Source organism: Anas platyrhynchos, chromosome 4 (genome assembly GCF_047663525.1).
Source record: "Anas platyrhynchos isolate ZD024472 breed Pekin duck chromosome 4, IASCAAS_PekinDuck_T2T, whole genome shotgun sequence".
NCBI classification, from domain to species: Eukaryota; Metazoa; Chordata; class Aves; order Anseriformes; family Anatidae; genus Anas; species Anas platyrhynchos.
In genome coordinates, this window is record NC_092590.1 from 54,649,159 (window position 1) to 54,672,190 (window position 23,032).

Here is a 23,032-nt window from a genome sequence, read left to right on the forward strand (position 1 = left end):
AATTTAATCTCTTAATTTTAGCAACTAAAGAAATATTTTATTATTCCCTTCATTCCCTCCCCCCCCCCCCTTCTTCCATGTACTTGGTTTCTTCTTTTCCTTTTTTTTTTCCTTTGTTCCATAGATATACATATATTTTATATTTAGGTCAAGATATTCTTTTAGAAGCAGAAACTTATTAGAGCAGTGATATAGATCTGAGCTTCATTGTCAAATGTTAAACTACCATCACTTGAAAAAAAAATGGAAGTAATTTAACATGCAGTAGTTAAAGTCTGTTCTAAAATGGTGTCTTTTTTCTCACAACCATTTTTTATGCTATTGCCTGTGAAGACAGGTAAATCTTCCTTTTAAACTTCCCCTTATTTAGGTTTTAGAATAGATCAAATAAAATACATGCAAGTGAGTTTATGAACTTTCCAGTCTTTTATTTTTATGTTTCCATCATGTCATGCCAAACATCATTAAAAGAGCATCTTTTCTGAGCAAGAGCAAAATGTACTATAGTCCAGCAAAAAGGTCAGAACACTGGGCAATTTACCAGACCACCATATCATGGAGGTTAAATGATCAATCATTAGCGAAACATAAAGATGCTCCTGTTGTTTAATTTCCTCATTTAAGGATGTGCTCAGCAGTAAATAACCAGTCTGCTAATGATTATGAACCCTGTAAATGTAGATCGTAAGCATAATTAAAGAACAGAAATGTAATGCGCTATATCCTCATGGAAGGAGAAAATTCCTTCCTTTAAAAAAGGTTCTTCACATGCCCCTGAAACAGCACCAAGCATTTCTTAGGTTCTTTTGATGAATTTCTCAGAAATACTTCAATTATCATGAGGGAAAAAAATAAAGATTCTGGAGAATTCTAGCACTTTAATGTAATATAAATGTAGATGTAAGTATAGAAAATAATACAATTTTGAAAGCTACTTGAACATCAAGATTATTTCATGTGTTGCCAAAGGATTTCTGTAGTTTGTATCTATCTTTTTTTTTTTAATCTCTTTTTTTTTCTTTTTTTATGAAGTAAACTAGAAAGCATATCCTGACTTACCAGATGTCCCATTACATTAACTGGATAGAGGTTTAGGATATATCTTACCTGAAATCAATCCATATTAGAGAAAAAAATGGTGAATCTGAGGAGTGAAAGGAGAGCTATAGAATAGTTAAGCAACTGATGAACAAGGAAACATCAGGCACCAGTGATAGAAAAGGTCTGGCAAGAGGTTAGCAGTGGAACATGTCAGCAGTTGTTTTGGTACACATCTGCCTAATGCCATGAAGAATGATATTAGCTTCTTCTCCCCTCTCCCCTCTCAAAAACAAACAAGGAAAACATCTCTAGGTGCTGTCAAAACAAAAAATATATATATATATATTTCACTTAGAAAAAAAAAAAAAAAGAAAGAAAAAAAAAAAAGTAGAAAAAAAATGAAAAAATAAAGACCTCAACAGCTTTTAAAAGAGGGTAAGCAGAAAAACAGGATGACATCTTAGAAAGAACAACAATGTCTGACAGAGCCAATACATGATCTGGAGGGACTAAGACTCCAGTCCCTGCTCATGCTGGAGAGCTATTCCAAAAGTTCATTTAAATTTCTTCTTCTTTCTTTCTTAAATGTCTTTGAATTTCTAGTCTAGAATTACTTACATCTGTTTAAAACATTTGGTCTAAAGTGGAAATATCTGATAACTCAAATATTTTCTGTTCCCTCCCTGGTATTTCTATTTCTACAAATTATTTTGCATGGATTGATCCCTTTCAGATTTTGCTTTTGATGAACTAAAGGTCCCCTCTGTTTATCTCCTTCCTTACAGAATTAAGATCACCTCATAGCTCTTCCGCAGCTGTTGAAAGTTCACTCTGTCCTTTACTGACAACAAGCAACCAAAATCAGTTGCAGTAAATGAGGTTTGCACCAGCAGAAGGTACTTTAATATCTCCCCTATTTCTGCTGAGGTATCCCAGCTGATATATTCTAGGATAACATTTGCCTTTTTCACAGCTGTACAGCATTGAGAGCTCATAACCATCATTGGATCAGCTAGTACACATGGATCCTTTTTTCCTCCAGAGATCACTAAAATGCTGAGAAATAGTCTAAGTAGGGCACTGTAGCAGTCTGAGAATTTTATGATAGGTATGTGTAGCTTGCGAGAGGAGAAAATTTTAATAAGACAATTTCTATGGAAATATAAACATTAATGGAAACACTATGAAATGCAGAGTTTCAGACCCTAGGTCTCACTTTTTTTTTGTCTTTTTTTTTTTTTCTCTTATAATTGTTTCTAGATGCTATTATATTACTAGATATTATTGTAGGTAAATTCCTAGTTAAAACAATAAATAAATAAATAAGTAGTTGAGCAGTACTAACTTTCCTCCAACAGTGCTTCAAAGCATGCTGAACACCTTGTCCAGAAATCCTTAATAATATGCAGAGAGTATACTAATGAAAGTACCTCTAGCTGTATCAGGTGGAGCCCAAAGACTGATTTTAAAAGTCATAATAAATTCACCACGCCTGGTTAATTGAAGCCAGGAAATTAGTAGCATTCCTTTGTCATGTACCTTCATGGAATCAGTGACAAACTGCATCTTTGTCAGACTGGAACTGTAGTTCCTGGAATACCTCAATTTCAAAGGGAATCCACAAAAAGCTGGAAGAAATGGGTGCCACTTTTCTCTCACATCAACTGAAATTACAGGAAAAACAGAAAAGCTGAATGAAATGTACAAGAGGAGGACTGTCTGCCTAAGGTCAGTGAAGGGTCTCCTGCCTTGGGTGTTTGGAAATTTTGCTTCCTTCATGGCAATGTTAGAAGTATTGGCTCTAAATGGCCACCCAAATAGCCAAACCTCCAGGCCAAACTCCTCAAACTTTATCCTCTTACAAAAGGTAGCAACATCCTTCCTGTTGTCTTCTGTCTCCAAGTATGGATTCCCAGAGATGCTGCTTGCATCTACAATTTGCATATAAGGCAGAAATAATTTGGAAAACTTTGTGCAGATAGCTATGGATTCATACCTTCCAGATAAGTGGCAACACTCTGAGATGTCTCTTTCCCTTCCACATCCATCATTCCCTCTAAAGGGATACTAATGTATTCATGATTCAGTAGCTGTCACAGCTGATAGAAAATATTCTGAAGATTAGAGCAGAAAAACGAATCCTCTTCTCAACTTGCAAAAGAGTTAAGTTTAGTAGATAACACAACTTTCATTGAACAATGTAGAATATGAACATACCTTGATTTTTTTCCTCTTTACCTTCATAAAAAGGTTCAGTGAACTTTCCATTCTCTTTTTTTCTTCTGTTTCTCTGTTCCTATCCAGAATTTGGGCAAGTGGAAATGATTTAAGAAAAACCGATTGACAGACAGTTTCTTGTAGTGTGTATATATATATATATATATATATATATAATTTGGATACATATGATGGATACCTAACTGTAAAGAATAAATACCATATTTGAGTCTTAGGAATAGAAACCTGGACTATAACAGTTCCATTTGGTCCTTTCACATAGAACAATAGATGACAGCAGACTACAAATACTACCATCTACATAATAGACCATCTACAACAGTAAGCCGAAATGCTGGGAAATGCTGGGAAACTGTTTTATTGAAATAACTCTTTCAAAATAGCTCATATTGAGAATTAAAAATTAAAATAATAAAAAGTCTTCTAGTTCATAGGTAGTTAGAAAAAAAAAAAAGTGAGATAGAAGTTCAATAGCATGACAGTTTCAAAGATCATCAAATGAGAGATGTAATCAGAAATGACAAACCAGCTAATGTATGTGTTTGACAGAAATGAATGGGGAATGATCTGTGAATTAATAATTAATATATGAAATACTATTTTTCTTTCCTTCAAAGAAAAATAATTAATCATGAATCCACTTAAAAACTATATCACTGAACTATTTACCTCATTTGATTGTATTCAGGTTTCTGAACTGTCTGCAGCCTTTCTGTTATAATTTCTCATGTGTACTTGTTATTCAAAACTTAAAGTGAGATTTTTTTTCCTTTCTACAATATTTTCATCTTTCTAATTTAGCAACGACTTCAGAATTTTTCAGCTTCAAAATGTTTATAATGGACTGCTTCCTCATCTGATTTCATTGCTTATGTCCTGGGTGTAAGTGGTTGATCAGTTTAAGAATAGTGACAAAGACATGAAAACAGTATGATTTAAATAATTCTGTATAAATAAAAGATAATCAGGTCCATGGTATACCTTTTACTTTTAAATACTCGACAAAATGACAGATTGTTACATTCTACTGTACATAAAAGTAAGAAGCACTACTAAGATGACTAATGCATAAAGGCCCATAAAATGCAAAATGACAAAGTGAGGATTCTGCTTAAATGTATTCAGGAATCTTTTAACTACTTTAACTGCTTTAAAAAGCTATGGATTTTATTTCCTTCATGGAGGTGCACCAGCTATTTTTGTGTGAATTTGCAAAATATATCTATGATAAAATTACACAAAAATTGCTGAAACCCATGTAAGAGTACTAGGAGTTTGTCCATGTGTTCTGAGAGGTTTGCCTCCCTGTTTGAGCAGCACTCTCAACTAAGACATAAGATGCACACAAATTATTTTCCAAAGACATTATAGGTATTCTGTTTTTAATCCGTGCTTTAGTTCTTTTTAACTGAAAATGTACAATCTCTTCACCACTTCCTTCTATGAAATTTTGGCTAAGAAGCTAGAAAATATACAGAGAATGGATTGTGGTTGTCAGTCACATATTAGAACAATGTTTCAGCTCCTCTTTAAAAGTTTTTGCTTGTTTGTTTGCTTGTTTGGTTGTTTGGTTGTGTTTTGTTTTGTTTTGTTTTGTTTTGTTTTTTTTAATACAAGCACAGGCAGGTGATTAAAAAAAAAAAGATTATAAACTTGTCCAGTCTTTGAGATTTGTTTTTTTTCAAATCACTTTAGGACTGTAATTGCATTTTAACCTTGTTATTGTCCTTATGTGATAATCAGTGTACCTCTTCTTGCTCACAGAAGAATAGTTGGACATCCGTAAAAATCCAATTCTGTGGTTTTGGCATATGGCTTAGAGCACAGGAGATAGCAATGACTGCCTACTATTATTCAGAGCCTGGTACAATTCCTGTTCATGTATTACAGCCTTACAATAATCATCTCAGTAGCTGTATACATTTAAGAATCTGCTGGTACAGTGCTCAGAAATACACCAGTCATGACATTCAGACAAGGAACAAAGGATCAGCACCACCTGTGTTATTCTTATGACCAAAAGATCAAGCAACACAGTTTCATAAAGCAGGCAGAATACTTTCTGAATTAACCAATGCCCATAGAAATGTAGAAAAACAACAGTTCCTTAATCTCACTGAGGACAGGGTTTATATTGTGACAGGTAATCACATTTGTCCCTTCTCCTTACATCATTTCATACATGAAGGTCAACTAAAAAAAATGTATGTATTATAAAAGCACCAATACTTAAACTATTAAAAACAAAATGCAATGACCCCCATGGACCCTGGTTTAGTACATGCAGTCTTAATGTGAACATGGAGGCTAGAAAAGTTAATGTGAGCTCCCTTGCTGCTCTCCCTCCCACGGACGGCAGGTGAGGGAAAAAGCAACTCTGCACAGCAGCATGTTCTCCTTCCTGGTGGAGTTGAAAAGCAACAGGTGTGATCATAAAACCATAGCAGAACAGGAGTAAACAGAATCTTATGTGAAGGGCAGAGTGTTGAAAGCTCCATACTCTGTTGGCATCTGTACTGTAATGGCATCCATGCTGTTTGTGGGACAGATCTAGTTTAATGACTTATTGCAGTGGCTTCTAACCAAAAGATGCTTGTATTTGATAAAAAGGAAGAAAGGAAGAAAGAGGGAGGGAGGGAGGAAGGAAGGAAGGAAGGAGGGAAGGAAGGAAGGAAGGAAAGAAGGAAGGAACCTACATGACCAGGAAAAAGTCTCTTTGTCTCTTTGCTAGGAAGGAGACATGGATGGGAGAGCTAATATACAGGCCTACCCCAGGAATCCGGAATCCACAAGCTAAATTGTATAAGCACATGGGAAGAAAAAAAAAAAAAAAAAAAAAAAAAAAAAGGTTACTAGAGAATGATGCTGGTATTCTTCACATTTTCCAAGGGGAAAAAAAAAAGTCACTTTCAAACAGTGATCTGTGTTCTATACATTGTTTATGATTTCTGTAGTCCTGGGGATCTCCATTAGCCATTCTGTTTATACAGTTTTGTTTATTAAATATATACACTGAGGGAAATGATTTTCCTTTATTTGCAGACTGGACTCAAGGCACTATAGACAGATGTCTTATTTTAAATTCAGGACATGGAAACAATGTTTCTCTATTTTATGAGCAAGAAAGTCCCGTAATTTTTAGATGACATGTTCATAACTTACTTTCATTTCTGAAGTGTCTTTTTCAAAATACAATAAACTCAGCATCCCTTTGAAACCCATTAGGAGGACCCTTTATACACCAAAAAGTTGCTTTAAACACCCTAAATTTAATGTGTTTTTTATACAAGTGTCTGTGGCACTGAAGTACTAACAGTGAAAGTCTGCTGAGCTACAGCTGAACGAAAATGAGGAAACTGCTGTCAGCAGTCCTAGCAAACTTTAAAGTAGAATTTATTCGTGTGTGGCTGATGCATCCAATCTTTTTCCTGCAATCTGTTCCCCTACATTTGATTAACCTTTTTTGTTGAAAGTCTCCGCCCAAGAGAAACATTTATCTCTTATTTGGAATCAGCATACCACAGATACGCAGAGTACTGGGCAAGGAGTTCTGCCAAACAGTGATGACTTGCAGCTACAGCTGATGAAATTTATTCGTTTGAAACTAGAATTGGACAGGAAAATGTGTTTTTGCTGAGAAAAAAAAAAAAAAAAAAAAAAGTTGCCAATGGTTAGAAAAGTAATCCATACCCTAAAGATCTGTAGTGGAAAATGCTGCTGTAGTATTTCATCACAGATAATGCTTAAATGCCCTCATTTCTTTTTTTTTTTTTTTTCTGGTATTGATCAGACCTCTCAATCAGACAACATTTCTCATGAAACATCATAACAAGAGCACTCTTTCATTTCCCTGTGTGCAAGCCACCAGGATGTGCTAAAAGACTAATCTTGTCCTTACTTCAGCCGTGAGAAGGACTATGGATAAAACAGAACACTGCAGCAGTGTTTCAGCAAGAGACATAAGAGAATTTCTTTGTCCTTTCTTCCTCTACAGCAGTATCGGTGACTCAAAGTGTCATGCAGTTTGCAGGAATTTAGAGTGCCACTGCCCAGGAGCACTCATGGTTTTTTTGGGAAGAGAGCATCATTCACCTGGTGCATCTGTAGGTTTTCTGCTCCTCTGTTTATCTGTGTGAGCCCTTATTGCTGTACCAGTAAAGAAGGTATTTGCAGTTATGTCTTAACAAATATCCTTACTGAAAACCTTACTAAATATTTCCTTTTCTGAATTTTATACTTGGCTAAGAATGAAGTTAAGATATAAAGTCAATTTAGTTACATGATTTATACTCTGTTTTGATCTTGTACTCTAAAGATGGCAACTGTGTCCATTTGGGAATTTCCTGACAGCATGGCATTTCATTAGGGATGTGATCTCTTAAAACTCTATCTTCATGTGATTTAGAATAAAAGGAAATGATCTCAAGTTGAGCCAGGGCAAGGGAAAGTTAGTTTGGATATTAAGAAAAATCTCTCCATGGAAAGTATTCTTAAACCTTTAAAACTTAAAGTCCTGGAAAGGGCTGCCTCGGGAAGTGGTGGAGTAACTATCCCTGGAGTCATTTAAGACTTGTGGATGTGACACCAAGGGACAAGGTTTAGTGACGGGACTTGGTAGGCCAGGTTGATGGTTGGATTCAATGATCTTGAAGATCTTTTCCAACTTAGATTGTTCTATGATTCTCATAACATCAGTGTTCAATAAAACTTGCTCTTCTACACAATAAAGTATCTAACAGAGAGATACCTCATAATCCATACTGGCAAGGCACCTATAAAATGTGAGGAGCACATGGTCATGGCCTGTTTTTCCTGAATTAATGACCAGACATGAGCTTCATTGAGCAGCAGCAGCTTGGCCACCTGCTGCGATCTTTCCCAATCTCCTACATCTGGGGGCTTCTAGCTGCCAAAAAACAGTTGAAAGCCAGAAACTGAGCAGCTATGAACACTTTCTAGGATGTGACAGGCAAACATTCTTGTCTCTGGGTTGTGAAGATTATATAACACTGGCGATACTTCATCCTGTATAACCAAATAACTGCTAGATCTGGTACTTTATTTCATGTCTCCCATAACTTGAGGTATATCTTCACTTTTTAGGCTATTTGGTACATAGTAAAACGGTTTTGTTTCATACTTCTTTTGGAGAAATATATGAAAATCATATCTTCTATTCATGTGTTATATGTTAATTTCAACAATAATATTATCACAATATTAATATAGTATTATCAATATTATTGCAATAATAATATCAATCTAATAATATTATCAGCAATATTATCAATAAGAATAATTCAGAAGAACTGAATTCTTTTAATTTCTTATGTTTTGTAGGACAAACAATAATTTTCTACCGAGGTATTGCCAAATAGTACAATTTCCAGTGGGACTAATCAAAGCATACCCTGAGAATTTGGTGGTTTGACCCCCTTTCAGAAATACATGACTATTTTGATATTACCAACTTATATATATATATACACATATATATTGCTGAAGAGAACTGTTTCTTTTTTTTTATATCCATTTATGCCTCAGCAAGTATCTTTTTAACAACATGAATCATATGTAATGTTCTTTTTTGTATGCAAGCAATGAGAAAATATCCTCGGGCAACTTGTTTTCCAAACTAATCAGCTCAGGCATCCTCCACGTGGAAAAAATACTGTTGTGCTGCTGTGACATGAAACAGAGTGAATGGTGGAATATGACTGATGTGAGTGAGTGTACCAGAAAATGCTTTTTGTTTCAGACATTATACCTGTTCTCAAATCTAATCCCAGTTTTAGTGGTTTAGTTACTCAAGGGCAGACATCAAACACCTGCTCTGTCCACTCTCCTTCACAGCCAACACCATTAATTTTCCAAATAAGTCAGCACATCTCTATTTATTCTTTAATTGATTGGTAATACTGAGTTCTAATTGAGACTGTAAAATGAAATTTGCAGATTTGATTGTCTGCTCAGAGTTCAGAGCACTTCAGTGATCAGAGCTATCAGTCTTGTAAATGGTATAAGCAAATGCAAAACAAAATAGAGCAAAAAATCAGTGTTGAAAAATGAGCTCTCTCTCTGTGCTTACTTCCTATTCAGGTTATAATAAAGGAAAGAGCAAAATCCATCTGGAAGAAGAAAACAAAACGAAACAAAGTCAAGGTGAAAACCTCGCACCCTTAGCAAGATTGCAATTGGCAGCAAGCTGAGTGGTGCACTCAGTAAAACAGAAGGAAAAGATGCCATCCAGAGGGATATGTATGAGCTTGAGAAGAGGGCCCATGTGAACTTAATGAGGCTTAACAAGTCTAACTGCACGGTGTTGTACCTAGGTTGGGGCAACCCCAGACATGAGGACAGACTCAGAGAAGAATTCATTGAGAGCAACCCTGCAGAGAACGACTTAGGGGTTGTGATGGACAAAAAGTCCATCACATTGCATAGTGACAAGTGACATATGTGCACTGGCAGTCAAGAAGGCCAGCTACGTTCTGGGCTGCATCAACAGATGCATGGCCAGCAGCTCAAGGGAAGTGATTTTACCCTTCTGTTCTACCTTTGTGAAGTCCCACCTGGAATGCTGCATCCAGGTCTGGGGCTCCCAGCAAAAGAAGGATGTGGTTCTGTTGGAGGAGGTCCAGAAGAAGGCCACAAAGATGATCAGAGGACTGGAGCACCGCTTCTGTGAAGAAAGGCTGAGAAAGCTGGGGATGTTCAGCCTGAAGAAGAGAAGACTCCAGAGTGATCTCACTGAAGTCTTTCAGTACTTAAAGGCATTTATAAAAAAAGATGGAGAGCAAATTTTTGTATGGGCAGATAATGCTAGGACAAGGGGAATTGGTTCTAAACTAAAACAGTGGTTATTTCAATTAGAAGTTAGTAGGAAATTATTCACTCAGAGTGAGGCAAGGCACTTGAATAGGCTGTCCATATAAGCTGTGGATGCCCCATCCCTGGAGGTGTTCAAGACCAGGTTGGACAAGGCCCTGGGAACCTGATCTAGTGGGTGGCATCCCTGCCCATGGCAGGGGAGTTCAAACTAGATGGTCTTCTATAGGAACAAAATCTTTCCAACTTCATTTCTGAGGTGGCAATTCATCTTGAGAAGAGCAACGGATTAAATACTGCTAAAGTACAACCCATGACAGACCTCTTGAAAACAAGTTAGAATTGATTTCCAGACTGAGACATAGATATAATTTGGGGAAAATACTATGGAAATATGTATTCAGTAAGAGGCAAGTAGCACAGAACATTAACCATCATTAACTCTTGTGCCAGTCATTTCAGATTCCCCCTCTTTCCTGAGGACCACAGTTAATGGATGAACAGTCTTGTCTTCATCCAAACTAACATTATAACCATGGAAGAAATTCAAGTATTAAGAAAATAGGGTGACAATAAAGTTTAACTTCTGTTTTGTTAGCTGTTCTGTAACATGAATCCTGAGCTGTAATCAAGGGTGTTTTTTTAAGGGTCCAGCCAGGCCTTGCAATATAATTCTGTTTTGAGACACATGTACCTAAAGACTTCTACACCAGTCTGTACAGAACTGACTTTATAAAAGTCTATGCAAAATGGAGATACTGAAAAAAATAGCATTCAGTGTAAGAACAGGGAGTCTTTCCTCTTTAATGAAGTTCTTTCATTCTTCTTACTTCTGATCCACTCTAATTTTCCATTTTTCTGTGCACTTTGGCCCTCAGTTTGGCCCTCAGGCCCACCTCCTCACACTCTGCACACTTTTTTCTATTCTTCTTATGTATCCTTTCTGCTGTGTGAGATTTTTTTTTCACACTTTTTTCTTCTTGCTTCAACTATTCTCCACAGCCTCAGCCAGATCCTGATCCTTACTAGTCATCAGAATGTACCGAGGGTGAAAAGTAAGATTCCTTCTGATTTTGTCTGTTTTAGGAAGTTCACTGAGCAAAGAAGCACCGTCTAAGATTTAAGACAGAGCTTCAATGCTGTATTCAAGGGCACAGCCTGCATAAAGAACATTAGAGAGAGTTTTACTGTAACACATTGATTACATGCACTTATACCTCTGCAGCTGAAACTCCCAAGTTTAAATTCACAAGACAGTGTAATGGTTTAATTTTATAAAAATCTATATTCTCTTTGATTATCGTACTAAATTTTGCTGTGTGAACCAGCACAATTTTCTGATGTAGAGTATATGAGTAGTAGTATAGACTGTTACAGAAGCTGTATAGACTATTAAAATGCACAGTTCCAAATAAATGTAAATGTGAAATACATTTATTGTTCATGAAGCAGGAGCATAAGGTTATGCCTTGCAGAGGTGCATCCCTCTCATATTTCTCTGAGGTCACTTCAGATACATGTTTGTTCTGGGTCTGTCTGGGATGGAGTTAATCTTCCCTGCAGCAGCCCACACAGTGCTGTGCTCTGTACTTGTAGCTAGACCTGCACTGGTATCACACCAGTGTTGTGTGTACTGCTGACCAGTGCCGGCACAACACCAAGACTCCTTCCAACCCGCCCCAGAACCAGCAGGCTGGGGGCAGGCGTGAGGTGGGGAGTAGACACCAGCAGGGCAGCTGAGCTAGAGCAACCAAAGGGATATTGCAATACCTTGTGGTGTCACACTCAGCAATAAAAATTGAGAAAGGGGAAGGAGAGGGGGGAGGTCTTGTTACAAAGACGTCTGTCCTCCCAAACAACTTGGTATTTTGTTCGATTTCCCTCTTCCTTTTTTTTTTTTTTTTAATTAAATTATCCTTGTCTCAACCCATGAGCCTTTTTTTCTCTCCATCATACTTTCTTCCTTCTTCCCCCCTTCTTTTGAGGAGCAGGAGTGAGAGCAGTTGTGATGGAGCTTGGCTGCCAAGCAGGGTAAAACCACCGCAATGTTTAAGGGTTGAGATGCACTTAATATAACTGCACATGAATAACTAACTACTCAAAGGAAATGGTGTAAGAGCAGGTGCAAACAGTGGTGGGCATCAGCTGAATCTGTGATGGCTCTTACCAGACGTTCACTGAACCATGTGCTCACTAGTAAGTGATAGGAAAATGTTATCATGTCACGTATCAAGTGACAGATTTTCTGATTATGATTGTACTGGATGTCCCTGGCAAGGTGTTCGCAGCAGAGTGGCTGCAGGGGCGGCCTCTGTGAGAAGAGGCCAGAAAAACCAATAATTAAATAAATGCAACAGATGAAGCCCATTTTCCCCAAGTCAAATCTGTTTTGCCTTTTGCCCATGATGGTAATTGGTGATTTACCTCCTTTTCTTCACTTTTCTTCATCTTGCCTGTTGTGTGTTTTTTGTTTTTTTTTTGTTGTTGTTGTTGTTTGTTTGTTTATTTGTTTGTTTTTTTCCTATTTCCAATCCCAGGAGGGTGTGGAGAGTGCTGGGTGGGAACTTGGTGTCTAGCCAGGGTCTAGACACAAACATTTTTTCAGGTTAGACAAAATTAAAACATGTTATTAAATGTCTGAGTGATAAAAGATGCAGACAAAATTCAGCATTGGTAATGTTAATTAATGTTCACGGCAAAAAGACGAAAAACCCTAACAACGGTGTTGGAAGTTTTCACTGCTGTTGGAGCTGTTCACTATTAGAGCTAAAGGAATAACTAACAAATTAAACACAAAATTTTTACAGTCTTTTCCAATAATTCATGATTCACTCTTTTGTAAAGACAGTTCTCTCACATCAACAGCTTGACTTTCCCAAATTAAAACAATATTTTGGAGTACAAAATACACTTTACAGGGTAGTTCCAAAATTAAATTCAGTTTGGGATTCCTAAAAGCAAGTTTTCTAAATGTGAAAAAGGACAACATTCATTGTGTTCTACCATATGAGGATACCTTGTCCTATGAGGCCTGTTTTCTATCTGCACCAGGATTTACGGAGAAATCATCTCTCCCAAAAGGCATCCATAGTAATATGTTTCTTATGATTCACAGTACAAACCTTAGTCAGAGCAAAACCACACTGCATAATGCAGAATACACTGCTTCAGGGAGTGTGGTTGATAAGGTAGAAAGGGACTCAAACCACTACTAGGTTGGCAATGAGCTAAGGAAAATTGCCTATGAATATTTTCTTAAACCAGTTTGAATTTAAATATTGTATTTTGTTTAATTGAAAAGATTTATTTTGCTTCTTACTGGATCAGACCCAACTTTTTTTTTTTTAAAATACATATTGAATTAATTAAAATACAGATTATTTTTATTACACCATAAATTAATTCCTAATATTAGAAAGTACCGAAATCAAGTTTTCAGAGAGGTGAGGAACAGATTTTTTCATTAATCATTTGCTGCCAATAAAATATCAGTAGAAAACATCTGACCAGCTCTTGTAATTTGGTGTATAATTTGGTGCAGTTTAGTATTCTATGCATTCAAAGACTAAGCTACCTTACCTGTTTCTGATTCAAAGTTAACGTTTGCTATCTCCAGCTGCATATCTCTAGCCCCACACTGGAAAAACATGCCACTTTCCCTCAAGCATGCCAGTTTACCTTTGAAAATACTGTCCTACTCAGTTCTGTAAAAATGATTTAGGTCAAAGATAAATGGAGGAAGCTGTCACCTGAACGGGGAAGCAAAAATGTCCACCTGGAAGCAGGTAATAGAAAAGGGCATGATGTGTGTTCTCATTTAATCAGATTAGATGGGTTAGTCCATCCGACCACCCCAAACTTCATTAAGTGCTGCATTCCTTTTTGAAGACCAAACATAAATAAAACATAAAGGGATGCAAGAGAAGCTACCACAGTGCACAAAGAAGGTACATGTGGCCTGGGCCACAGCAGGGATATAAAAATGGGATTTTAGAAAGGTAGCAGAGATTAAACATTTCCCTTTGGGAAATCTGTTTGCTGGTAAATATATGTCCCTTGTCAATATGCATTTGACCATAGCCATGCACTTTTTGTGGTGAACAGAAAGGTAAGACATTATTCATCTATTACTAATGCTCCTCAAGTGTTTTAAAAAAGCTCAAACTGGTTTCCCAGTTCAGTCCTTGGAAGTCCATGTCTGACAGAGGCATTAAGTAACACACAAAGAGGAAGCTTACTTTTATTTTTTATCTAATTTGAATATTTGGTTTAAAATGCTTCCTTTCAGTTCAGGGGAAGGAGAGATGTTGGGTGCATTTCAAATGTGCTTACTAAAAACACAAATGGAAATGAAATTTTTAAAAAATTCACCTTCCACCAATAATGAAGCCATCAAGAAAGTAACACGAACACACAGAAATAGGGTCCCATTATGCAAATGCATTACAGACAATTTTAATAGATAGAAGTCCCTCTGTCTCAGTCTAGGTAATTAAAATATACTGTATATAATTAAAATTAATGTAATTAAAACAGTCTCAGCACCAAGTTCAATTATGTCACTCAAATGTTGCCTCTAGACACACAAAAATGGCATGTCAGTAGTAAGATAATCTCTATATTCCTTTAAATTAATAAACAGCTGAGACCAAAAGAGGGGGGGAAAAGGTAAAAATAAATTTAAAAAAAAGTGCTTTTTCCTCTCATTTGGGTAACCTTACAGGGATCTCAGTTTTAATGTATATGCTAAAAATAACTGGCAAATTAACCACTTGATAGGGCAAAACCCAACAATTTAATCCTCTGACATAATTCTGTATCATTAGTAAAAAAAAATAAAACGTAATTCCAAGAATTAGTCCTGTGAGAAGAAAAGATAGCAAAACCTAAGACTATACCATCCACAGATGAACCTCAATACAAACAGCTTTACACCGCCGCTCTTCCCAGCATCCACCCATATCACCTACCTCTCTGGCTCCTGGGCTGGACAAAAACCCATGTAGCCAAGGTCTGTGGATGCACAAATGTTCAGGGAGAATATTTAGGGTGTGAGAAATGAAACCATGAAACTTCCAGCCTTCTGTCTAAGCTGGCTACCAGATTAAAGGATCCCAACTGATATCACACCTATATAAGCATCTTGCCTTTGGGAAAAAAGACTAACACAGTGAAGTGGCAAACAGAAAGTTTGTGGGGGGAGTTGGGGAGAGGGGAATAAATAATACAATCTGTTGGTTTACAACATAAACAGTGGGCTAATAAGACGTACAAAGGCATGGTGGCAATTATAGATGTTTCACGTTTGCCTTTTCAAAGATGCTCCTGGTCTTAATAAAATCTTGATAATATCTTAATAAAATATTCCTGAAGTGGCTTCTATATATCAGCATTGCAAATGTCTTCTTTGAAGTATAAAAAGTTTCTGAGATTGGAAAGTGATGCTGTAAGAATGTCTAAGTTTTTCCACAAATAACAGTGATCCTGAAGGTCGCGATACAAGTCCTGATCCTGAAAAGATCTTTCAAACAGGATAAAAGTTAGGTAAATAGGCTCTCAGAAGCCATGAAAGACTGTAGCTTGTTATCCTCCCTGAACACCACCAGTGTACCCAGGTCCCATACTTAGAGTATAGTGATAATTTTTAACATTTCCACAGTCCTTTACATATGTAAAGCATTTAAAAGCATTTTCTTCACAACTGTGCAGCAAAAATATCACTTTCCACCTATCTTTGAGGCTACTTTCTAATACCTTCTATCTACAAGATTACTGGAAATGAATTAATGGGATAAGGCTAAACCTTATCAACACTAAAACAATATTTTAGCTTAGCTGTGCTGCCCTCTTGTCGTGATAAGATGAATGCATTCCTGACTGTGAAATGAAACAATTTCACAGGAGAGCTCATCATTTCACAGCTATTCTGCCTCATGCTTTATATCTGGAAATTATCTTAAATTGTTAATATAGCCTAGTAATAATAAAAGATCAACAGAGCAAAAGAAATGCTACATGTGGCATGTCTGGTCTTCTTTTAGCTCTAAGCACATACTCATTTCCATGTTGTTGCTTTGTTGTTGTTGTTTGTTTGTTGGTTGTTTTTTGTTTGTTTGTTTTGTTTTGCTTTGTTTTGCTTGAAAAAAGTAATAGCAGGGACAAAGAAAGAAATGAAGCAACAGGATTCAGGATATTTATATAATTTAAATGTTTTTGAATGGCTAAACTTGTTGAATTTCACTATGACCTTAAAGAATGGGGTCAGGAAATCTGATTCATTATCGTTTGTTTAAGAGAGCTTAAAGGGGGGATGTTGCAGGCTTATCTCTACATTGAGTTGTGGGGTGGAAGCTGAGGAGTCATTGACCACTGTAATGTCAGTCTGGGCATGGCTAATCAAGCCACCTGAAAGAGATTATTACAGATTAATTATTACAGATTGCAAAACTGTAAAACTGCTAGCAGAGAATAGATATCATTGGTTAAATGGTTGATCAAAATGGAAGGACACAAAGTGTGGTTTTGCACAGTTCTTCACTTGTTCTGGTATGCATTATAAGTTTATTAAAGACACAAATGGTGGAAGAGAGATGATTCTCACTACATCAGAATGTGATAACACCTGGAATATACTGCTACTATGCTAGAGAGCAGTTTTGGAATTCAATACCATCTTGACAAATAGGGGAAACAGACTGAGAAAGGAATAATACTATAGTTCAGCAGGGAAAAGTGCACATATAAAGCCAAGAATAATCAATTGCATGACACGGGATCAGGAATGATTGCCTAGACAGCAGTTCTGCAGAAAGGTTATGCAGTTTATAATGGATTACAAGAGGAACATAAGTCAACATTGCTGAAAGAAATATAAAAATAAAAATAAAAGGCAAACATATACACTAGAAAAAACACGCCTGGGGACTGCCTGCCGAGTGCATGATTTTATTTTTATTTTTACTTTTATTTTTACTTTTACTTTTATTTTTACTTTTACTTTTATTTTTACTTTTACTTTTATTTTTACTTTTACTTTTACGATTTTTACTTTTATTTTTATTTATTTTTATTTTGATGAAAAGCACATCTTTGTGTGTTTGTGAACTGTATTTTAAGTTCTAAGAATTTGTGTGAAAAATAAAAAAAAAAAAAGATTTTAACACTTTTTAATCACAACAGGTAAAATAAAAATATCACGTAAATGTATAAAATGTAGATTATCTTCTGGCTTACCAGCATCAATGAATTTGTTCACAAAATCTCCTTTAAAAATATTGTAGATAACATGTTTAACATTGGAAAATATTCTCCTCATGAATTCCACATCTGATTAAATTTACGTAGTTAGATATTTTAAAAAAATCATTTTCCTCATACAGTTTAAATAAAATTCATTAAGAGGCCAAGAAATAAAATATAAACAATAATTGAGATTGTCCTCTCCCAGACGTTTTGAGGAGTAACTTCTCAAAGTATTATTGCACTTTAATTAGAAATGTATAAGATATAGATTAGTTTATAATATGTAAAATACATATTAGTTCAAAAGAGGAAAAGAGAGATCATCCATAACGGTATTTCTTTTATTATTTCCTGATAATAGGAAACATGTGGGCAAGTAAAAAGGCATTTTACCACTAACAGAGATTGATTGAAAAGCATAAGAGCATCTCATTTCTTTATCTACAATTTGTCTTGGAAACAATAACAGAAATAAATGTCTGCTTTCTTCTATGGAAATGACAGTTTCTTTACTATCAAAAGTGCCAATCAAAGGCAACATAATTTTAATTCTAAAAGTAGTTGCTGAGCCAAACATTTCAAATGCTAAATCTAAACTGCCCTAAAGCACAGGTGTTTTATGGACATTCAGTTCTTCAGTTCAGCAAAACACTGTCGCTAATAGAGGCTGAAATATGTTGATGGTAAGCAAAATATAATTCTTCTACAACTCTGATTGTTCATCACCATAATCTACAAATATGAATTGTGTGAACTGCACAGAACAGAAGGCCAGAGAGTGAACCCAGAGGAGCATCAGCCAATTATCATTATGTTTAATGTGTATTTATTTAATTGATATGGTAGAGACAATACTTAGAAGCAATAAATCACAAGCTATGTTTTTATTTCTGAAAATCCACGAACAGAAGGAACTAAAGTGGGAAAATAGTTCCCAAAATATGAACCAATCTGTTGGTAGGACGCAGTTGCTAAAGGAAACTCAGAATTCTGTTTGTCCATGAGGTGTGCTCATTATAATATAGTAATAATGGTTTAAATATGTAATTGTTCACAGTATGGCTTTTTCTTAGATCAAATTATGCCCATACTTGTTGGGGATGAAAGAGAGAGAAATAAGGTACAAAATTAGTTGTTTTTTTTTTTTTTTTTCCAGAGATGCTTACATTTTCAGAATTATCATGTAAGACAAATCAGCAATACACTCATCTTTTACAGAATGAAAGGAAAGGTTATGTCTCCTGTCATACAGAAGACAGGCCTGGCCATCCTAGCCCAGAAACGAATATGTCAGAAACAATTCCTTCATTCCTTCAACTCCTTCATTGAAGTGATCATGGATATGAAAAGACTGTTCCGTAGAGTTCAGCACAGAGACTTTATGTGCAACTGCACCTTCACATGAACAAGTAGGTTCAGAATGGACAAGCAGCTCTGAGCCCAGGTTTAGGCAATATCTTGGTTTATGGATATATCACAGCAGACACATTATCTCTTGTATGACATTGTCACAAAAGCATAGACATTGTCTACACCTAAACTTCCTGAAGTTTCAACAGCACAATTTAAAACTTGTGCCAGATGGAAGATGAACAGACTTGCTGTAACTAGCTACATGGGAACGAGACCTAAACTGAAACTTGGCTCACAACCTGGCCCTGCCATCTCAAGATATCAGCTCACAAATCAGAGATTTACAAGTGAAAACTGGTGACAGAAGAGTTCCAGGAAAGCAAATTTCACAGCAGATTCTTCCAAGAAGGAATCTTACTTACAAAGTAGAATCATAAAATCATTGGACATATTGGAAGGGACCTCAAAAGATCATCTGGTAGAACCTTTTGTGGAAAAGGATGCTAAAATGAGATTATCTGCCTTGTCCATTTGCATCTTGAAAAACCCCATTGATGGGGACTTCCAGAGGAGGTTCTCCTCTTCTTCCAGAAGGCAAAAGATAATTTGCTTATTTCTGGCAGTAGGTGTAAACTAGACAGACTTCGCTAGCTGAGTGCAGCCTGGTCATATATTGTCTCGAAGAGGAATCGACAGAGAAGCATATTCCTCTTCCCTGCAAATTGGAGATTGTGAGGCAGGGCCACAGAAGTAGCTTTATTCAGGTTCAGATTCTGCAGCTGCCTGCCTTAGTGGTTTGTATCTTTTGGTATCTCAAAAGATAATAATGATTTCGTCCCACAATGCATACAAAGTATAAGTCACCTATCTCTGTCTCCATCCAACATACCAGATGCATTTCTTAGCAGAAAACAGAGAGCAAATTCTCTCCTACACTTAGTTATGGGCTGAAAGTTATTTAACCATATTTTCTGTAAATTTTCTGTAAATATCTGTTACCATTTTTAAAGATCTGTGTTTCTGTTTTCTGAAGAAAGCAAATGAATATGAAAAAGTCATGAGAAATTTGCTCAAAACACATGGTTATCTGAAATACTTGATTATTACTCCAGGTAAAATAGACAGTCAAACCAACACAGCCCATTCCAGTCACAGGTTGTAAACCATATAATCTCATTCATAAAGTAAATAGGATCCACCTTAATCCTAATGTGACCTTCAACCCAACAGAGAGTATTGGAAGGTTTCTCTGGAATGTCACTTTGTATGATTTCATGACATCACATCTGAAGGTCGATATGCAATTTCATATATGAAAGACCTAAGGAACTATCTAAGGAGCTTTCCTTTGAAACTCTGCCATTATTACAGTGGGCTTTCCAAGGACATTATTTCATAGAGCTGGTAAATGTGTATGTTACTTAGTAAAGACTGTATTTCAATAGTGCTTTCCAATTCATTAACTTCCTTCCCCAGTGTTGAGATAATTACCTTCTAGTTGTATCCCTAGAGTGGTGCCTAAGGCAGAAATGATGCAGAGTCACCTGAAAAAATCACTGAGGTTAATTCCCCTTGGTGTCCTGAGAATAGAGACCACATACCCATTTAATCAAAAGGCCATAGGAAAGAAAAGATAATGTAATAGCTGAAGTAATATTCCTTCACCTGATTGAGTGGTAGAGGAAGAATCTATGCTTTACACAATATTTTTCTTATTAAAATAACATGAAAACATTTTTTACTCTCAATGAATAAAACTCATATTTGTTCTATCTGTGAGAAGATAGATACTTTTTAAGTGTCTCTATCAATATAAGTTCCTAAAATAAAATATGATAGCTCATTAATGTACAATATCTAATAACTTTCTTACAAAGTACTTTTTTCCAGAGATACAAAAAAAGCTCATATCAGGTTATAATTCTGTTGTTTGGAACGATGTGCAAAGATACTTCCTAGCTTTGAGTTACCAGCACACAGATAGAGTCACTTTGTTCCCTAGCCTTGTACTTGCTAAGACAGGTATTCTGAGATCTGTTTACCCCAGCACAAGGACTTTACTGACAAAACAATTGTTACCTATCTGAATGAAGCACAAACAAAAAGATTATATTGCAAGAGAGATGGAGTAGAAAGATCTTGTACAAAATTTCTCTCCTACGAAAATAACTGCTATTTTTGCTACTGACTTCACTGCAGTGAAATTTTACTATAAACCTCTTAATGTTATTTCTACCAAGTGACCTTCCTTCATTGCCTAAATTTCTAAGATGTTCAGGAAAATAACAGTGATACTTAGATAAACCATATATTTTATGAAAGATTTTAACATCAGGAGACCAGAAGATCATTTAATATTTCTAAAGGGGTAAACTGTGTTACACTAGACTTTATCAAACCTGATTATTATTAATCTAGCAGTACCTTCAACAGTTTCCATGAACCTCATTCAGTCATGTGGGATAGGCTTCTCAACACCAATCTGCCACTACTTAAGATGTCTTTTAAAGGATATTATCTAACCTCTCTGGAACAATCCCCTCATTTGTTGTGTTTATATATTGCCCTCCAGATGACAGCAAAGGTCAATTCCCTATCATCTCATTAAAGGTGTATTTAATTTAGTCTCTTTCCTCTACACAAGTAACAAAGCCCTGATTAATCAGCTATATAGGAAGAGCAAACACACTGCTTCACTTAATTAAAAATTAAATTCCTCTTGAGGGATCATTACAGTAGTGAGCTGCTACATGCCTTTGTTAAATAGGTGTTTCTTCGAGGACACAACCAGAGGTAGACTATCGGGAACTTGGTATCAATAAAAACAGAAATTTGTTCAGACATTCAATTAGAGCACTGCACATGTTCATCCTCTAAAAAGAGGTGGGTATAGAAAAGTCAAGGGTATTTAGAAGAACCCAGAGAATTGCAGTACTATATTTGGTACAGTCTGCATCTGGTACACTTTTTAAATTGCATCATGTAAGTTTAGTATTTGAAAGAAGATGCAAAAAGTGTTACTTTACATGGTGCATACTTCTTTGTAGAAATACTTTCAGTCTTGTGAAACTTCAAATGAAATAGTCAAAATGATCACAGATGCAGATGTTAATGACAGCACTTAATATAAAAATGGAAGAAAATAGTTTCTTTTCAGTTTCCTACCACCAAAAACAAACAAACAAAAAAAAAAAAGCAGTTTTACACAAAACAACAATAGCTAATGTGCTAATTTTAATAGCTAATAGCTAGTTTTCTTATGCAGTATGATAAGAACATGCTCCTGGCCTGGCTGCAAGTCCCCCTTTCTTTTTACACCCAGACAGTGTGATATGAGATGCCAGCACTCTAATCTGGAGCTATGCCTACCATCACAAAAGCATCATTCAGCTAAAAAATCACTGTATCGTCTACATACATGGTGTACTGCTAGAGGCAGGTATGCCTGCTTTTTTACTCCCTGTCATTTAATCTTTGCACTGAACAAGTGAAGAGAGTGACATGAAGTCATCCCTAATCTTTTACTCATCTCCTCATCCTGTATGTTGCAGGACAGAAGAAAATAACTCTTTGGTATGATTCTCTTCAGTTTAATGGGTTGATAGCCTTATCAATCAGCCAAAACAGTCACATTATCCCTCATCAAATGACATGCAATACAGTAGGTCTACACTAAGTGTAATGTCTTTATTTCCTGTTACAAAAGGGAGTTGAGCTTTTCTCTAAAGACAGCTTCAGGGTCATTTCAGTTTGATTTTTCACCTTTCAGAATCAAAGACTAGAATAGCTTAGTCCAAAATCTTGCACTCTGAGTCTGAAACCAGACATTCAAGTGGGAGTAGACACTATACATTGCACTGAGGATTCTTCTCTGCTAAATACCATATTCCCATGATGCAGAAATGCAAAAGTGATCTTCTTTGTAACATAATTGTTAACATGGGGACTCTTATTTATTTTCTCAGCTACAATGCATGTAAAGCAAATAGACCATAGCAATACCATTACACACATTTCTGCACTAACTTTAGAGACAATCAATATCAATTATCAAATCCTCAACAAGAGAGAAAGGCTGTGAAATTGCCCATAAAACAAATTTACAAAGTCATCCCAATACCTTCCAAGTCTTGTTCTGAAAATTATGCATAAATAATTATTTCAATGGTGCCCAGAGACTGGACAAGAGGCAACAGGCACAAACTGAAACATAAGTTCCAGCTGAATATGAGAAAACTATTGTGAGGGTGACAGAGCACTGGAACAGGTTATCCAGAGAGGCTGTGGAGTCACCATAACTGGAGATATTCAAAAAACATCTGGAGGCAAG